Raw genomic sequence first — 6,088 nt, 5'->3', positions numbered from 1 at the left:
TGCTTTATTGCTGATTCGGAAGCCTGAGATACTTCCGTGTTCTGGCTCAACCATCACCTAGGGTTTCACTCTCAACTGCATGCTGCTGGCAAAAAGGAAAAGGAGAATGGAGGAAAGTATTAATTTCCTAGAGCTGCTGTAGTAAATTACCAGAAACTTAGTGGCTTAAACAAACACAAATTTTATGTCTTACAATTCTGGAGGCAGAGGTCCAAAATTGGTATCAATGGGCTAAAATCAAAGGGTTGGCAGGACTGTATTCTTTCTGAAGGCTTTAAGGAAGAATACATTTTCTTTTATTTTTCCAGCTTCTAGAGGTTACCCACACTCCTTGGCTCATGGCTGCTATGTGTAATGTCAACAATGGCTGGTTGTGTCTTTCTCACAACACATTGCTCTAAGACTGACTCTTCTGCCACCCTCTTCCTATAATTACATTGGGCCTAGATGTTATCTAGGTTACCCAAGATAGTCCTATCTTAAAGTCAAATGATTAATAATTTTATCCCCCCTTACTATTTAATATCACAGCTTTCAGGGAATAGAATCTTGTGGGGGGGCGGGTGGAATTATTCAGCCTCCTACAAGAGTGCGTCTGCTTAAAATCCTGGCTTTGAAGTGGTCAACATATTCCACCATGAGGAATATGATTAGAGGAATAGTCTAGCTGGAAGAGGGCTGATAGAATCTTAGGTAGGAACCATATTCCAGTACTACATTGTATTCTATGAAAAGGAAAATTGGATTTTGGCAGGCAGTTAACTGTCTCTCACACAAAGGTTTAGTGAGTGGTTCAGAATGTGGCTGGAATCTATATGCTTAACCACTAGGCACTACTAAAGCATGTCAAGACCATATTCCATAAAATTAATATCAAAGTTTTCTCTCTCTCTCCCTATATTTTTCCTGTTATGGAGAGGTTGCAATAGCACTGCAGATTCCTTTTCCTTGAAAACTTGGTAAAATTCACCTGTCAGACCATGTAGATTTGGTGTTTTGGGGAGCGGAAGACCTTGGACATTTTTTTTATGACAACTGGCCTGTTCAAAATTTTATATATTTTGAAGGATCAATTTTGGAGATATTTATTTTCTTAGAAAATTATTTCATCCAGGTTTCCAAATTTATTTTCATAGAACTGAGACAGATCTGTCCCATAATTCTTCTATTGCTTGCTATGTTTATACTGCAATCTCATTTTTATGTATTTGTAACTTTTTCATTCATTTGGGTAATGGCTTTTACATTTAACTATCATTTTGAAAAACAGATCTTGGATTTAGTGCTGTGTTCTATATTCTTATTTTTTATTTCATTAATATTTCCTTTATTTCTTTTCATTTCTTTAGATTCACTATTGTGCTAATATCTTCAGCTGAATATTATTAATATAGCTACATTCAGTCATTCTCATTTATTAGCATAAGTTTTTTTAAGTCCTCACCCAAGGATACATTTATTGATTTCAGAGAGGTGGGGCGGTGGGGAGAGAGAGAGAAAAGGGAGAAACATCAGCCTATTGCTTCCTGTATATGCCCCAACTGGGGATTCAGCCTGCAACCTATGGGAATCAAACCCACAAACTTTTGGTGTACTGGACAATTCTCCAACCAACTGAGCCACCTGGCCAGGGCACAGCTTAAGTTTTTAAGGCGGTATTTATAGCTGCATGCAAAGATGGGTCAATATATAAAAATCATCCAGTTTAATACACACCACATTAACAAATCACACCATTATCTCAATCAGTGCAGAAAAAGCATTTGACAAAATTCAACACTCTTTCATGATAAAAATATTGAATAGAAGCCCTGCCTGGTGTAGCTCTGTGGACTGAGTGTGAGCCTGTGAATCAAAGCGTCACCAGTTCAATAGCCAGTCAGGGCACATGCCTGGGTTGCGGGCCAAGTCCCCAGTAGTAGGGCGTGAGGGGCAACCACACATTGATGCTTTTCTCCCTCTTTCTCCTTCCTGTCTCCTCTCTCTATAAATAAATAAAATCTTTAAAAAAGTATTTAAAAATATTCAATAAACTAGAAATAGAAGAAAAGGACCCCAACATAATTAAAAACCACATATGAAAAACCCACAGGTAATGTTGTATTCAACAAGGGAGAGACTGAAAGCTTGTCCTCTAAGATCTGGAAGAAGGCAAAGACACTCTCACTTCTATTCAACATGGTACTGGAAGTTCTTGCCAGAGTAATCAGGCAAAACAAAACAAAACAAAACAAAATTGGAGAAGAAGGGGAAGAAAATAATTAAAGTGTCTATACTACCCAAAGAGATCTACAGATTCAGTGCAATCCCTATCAGAATTTCAATGACATTTCTTACAGAAATAGAAAAGCCATCCTAAAATTTGTATGGAATCTTTAGGGATGACAAAGGAGGAAGAAGAAAGAAGATGAAGACAAAGACGGAGGAGGAGGAGGGAAGAGGGAGAAGGTAGGAGGAGGATGACGATGAGGAGGTAAAGGGAGGATAAATGGTGATGGAAGAAGACTTGACTTATAGTGGTAAACACAATATATAGTATTGTAGAATTGTACCCCTGAAACCTATATAATTTTATTAACCAGTCACCCCAATAAATCCAATAAAAAAAACCTTGAGAAAAAAAAGTCGGACAATTCACACTCCCTGATTTCAAAACATACTACAAAACAACAGCAAGAACATAGTGTGTTACTGGCATATAGACCTATAAATCAATGGAATAGAATAGAGATCCCAGAAATAAACCATTGCAAAAATGGGCAAATGATTTTCAACGTGGGTGCCAGGGCTACACAATGGGGAAAGAACACTCTTTTTGAACAAATGGTGTTGGGAAGACTGGATTCCATTTGCAAAAGAATAAAGTTATCTTACACTATACACAAAATTAACTCAAACTTGATTAGAGACCTATATGTAAGACCTAAAACTATTAAATTCCTAGAAGAAAATACCAGGGAAAACTTTAGCACACTGGATTGGGCAGTGATTAGCTTTGACACCGAAACACAGGCAACAAAACATAGTATGAAACTTTAAAACTTCATGTTTCACACACACACACACACACACACACACACACTCATCATAGTGATAGAGCAGCCTATACTTTCTAGAATATATGAGGAACTTCCACAACTCAATGACAGAAAACTCATTTTAAAAATGGGCACACAACTTAAATACACATTTCTCTACAGGAGATATACAAATAGTCAAGGAGCACATGAAAAGAAGCTCGACATCACTAGTAACTAGGGAAATGCAATTAAAACCACAATGATATATCGTTTCACACCCATCAGAATGGTCACTATCAAAAGAACAGAAAGTAACTGTTGGCAAGGATGTGAAGTGGGAACTCCATGCATTATTGTAAAATGGCAGAGCCATTAAGAAAAACAATATTGGGCCCTGGCTGGTGTAGCTCAGTAGACTGAGTGTGGGCCTGAGAACCAAAGGGTTGCCAGTTCTATTCTCAGTGCACATGCCTGGGTTGTGGGCCAGGTCCCCAGGAGGGGGCGCACAAGAGGCAACCACACATTGATGTTTCTCTTCCTCTCTCCTTCCCTTCCCCTCTAAAAATAAAATAAAACAAAATGAAAAACAGTAATGGGATTATACCCTAAGAATCCTGAAACACCAATTCAAAAGAACCTATGTACCCCAAGGTTCATAGCAGCACAATTTACAATAACTAAGTGCTGGAAGCAACCTAAGTGTCCATTGGTAAGTGAGTGGATCAAAAAACTATGGTACATTTACACAATGGAATACTATGCAGCAGAAAGAAAGAAGGAGCTCTTATCCTTCGTGATAGCATGGACGGAACTGGAGAACACTATGCTAAATGAAGTATGCTAGGTGGTAAGACAAATACCATATGATCTCACCTAAAAGTGGAACCTAATCAACAAAGCAAACAAGCAAGCAAAATATACGATAACAGAGACATTGAAATAAGGAACAAACTGACAGTAACCAGAGGGAAGAAGGGAAGGGATAATGGGGGTGGGGGAGAGGAAGGGCCATTAAGGAACATGTTTAAAGGACACATGGACAAAGCCAAAGGACAGTAGGACTAAGGGTGGGAGGTAGGGATGGGTGGGGCAGGGGGGAGAGATAGGGGGGAATATGGAGAAAACTACTTGAACAAAAATCTAAAAAAAAAGAAAAACAGTATAGAGGTTCCTCAAAAAATTAAAAATAGAATTACTATTATATGACCCAGCAGTCCCACTTCTGGGTATATATTTAAAGGAATTGAAAGCAAGATCTCAGATAGTTGCACAGCCGTGTCCACTGCAGGACTGCACAAAATAGCCAAGATGTTGAAGCATTCCAAATGCCCAGGGACAGATTAGTGAATAAAGAAAATGTGGTACATACATACAGTGGAATTATCATGCAGCCTTAAAATAGAAGGAAATCCTATCACATGCTACAACATGGATAAAACTTGCGGACAATATGCTAAGAAGTAAGCTACTCAGAAAAGGACCGTAAGGTTCCACCATATGAAATATCTAAAGTAGTCAAAATCATAGAAACAGGAAGCAGAATGGTAGTTAGGGCTGGTGGAGAGGGACGGGCAAGGGGGAATTAGTGTTTAATGGGTACTGAGTTTCAGTGCTGCATGATGAGCAAGTTCTACAGATCTGTTGTACAACAATGTGAATATACTTAATACTACTGCCCTGTACACTTAATGATTGGGATGATAAATTTAATATTATGTTTTTACCATAATTTTAAAAAGCAGAGATGGAAAAATATATAACACTTAAACAGCACAGTTAACTTCATATACTAATCATTCCCTAATTTTAAATTTTCTATAAAGCATCTGTGTTAAATGACTTGTTTTTTGCTTTTGGTATGTCTCACAGATATGCCCATAAAACATTTGGTCCTAGATTTAAACTACTAAATCAATTTATTTAGTTACAAAACGCTGTAGTTGTAAAATTTTTTAGTTATTTTTGGTAATTTTTATTTTAGTAACTTCAAATGTATTGACATAATGTTTCATAATATCCATTTGTTCCCAATTTAACATTCATTATTCATTTTTATATTACATACACCCTCTCTCCCTTTTTTGATTTTGCCAGAGGTTAATCTATTTTAATTAGTCTTTTCAAAGAGTCCATTTTTGCTATTTTCTTCCTTCAACTTTGACTATTGTTTTCTTGTTAAATGCACAGCTCATAATGCTAGTTTTTTTCTAACTTAAGCAATATAGGCTATAAAATTTCCTCTGTTGTTTTAGCTACCTCCCACAAGTTTTAATATATACTGTTTCATTAAATTTTCTTCTAAATATTTTCCAATTTTCATTTTTTGCAACCCACAAATTGAATAGAAGTTTTTTTAATTTCCAAGTATGTTTTTCAAACAAATTTTAAATGACTTAGACTTATAATTATATTGTAGCAGATGTGATCTGTAAAAATAACCAATCCTGATTTTCTTGTGGGTAGCTTTGAGGCTTAGCATATGCTCAAGTTCATAAATGTTCCATATAACCTGTAAGTAAATTTTAAAGCTGTTGAACACAAAGTTGTAGATATATTAATTAGAACTCATTGCATTGTTCAAATCTTACGTATCTTATCTACTGTTTGCCTTTGTGATTATTAATTATGAAAATGTGTACTAAATTTTTCCAACTATTATGGTAGATGTTGTAGCTGTGGTCTCTGTAATTTTGTCCATTTCTATTCATATATTTTGAAGTAATGAGAAACTACTTTAGAAAATAGTTTAGAAATTTATAATTGCCATGACCAACTTTATCTCAACACTGCCTTTTACAGACCATCTAACATTAAATAAAAAGTTCTAGGTGGTAAGGCTTTCTCCTGTTCCATAAATTTATTTTCTACTTTATTATCAGAGAAGTTACTTATATTATTTCTACTTTTGGAGCTTATTTTCATTTATGAACATTCCTTGAGCACTGGAAAACCACTTTTAGCCTATATAACTTAATATATATATATTAATTACAGCATTTGTATCTCCCATATATTTATCTTCTGTGCACTTGAACTGCCATGGGTTAGAAAGAATGAGTCAGTCTCCT

The sequence above is a fragment of the Phyllostomus discolor genome, chromosome 1 (genome assembly GCF_004126475.2).
Source record: "Phyllostomus discolor isolate MPI-MPIP mPhyDis1 chromosome 1, mPhyDis1.pri.v3, whole genome shotgun sequence".
NCBI lineage: Eukaryota > Metazoa > Chordata > Mammalia > Chiroptera > Phyllostomidae > Phyllostomus > Phyllostomus discolor.
This window is presented reverse-complemented; position numbering follows the sequence as displayed.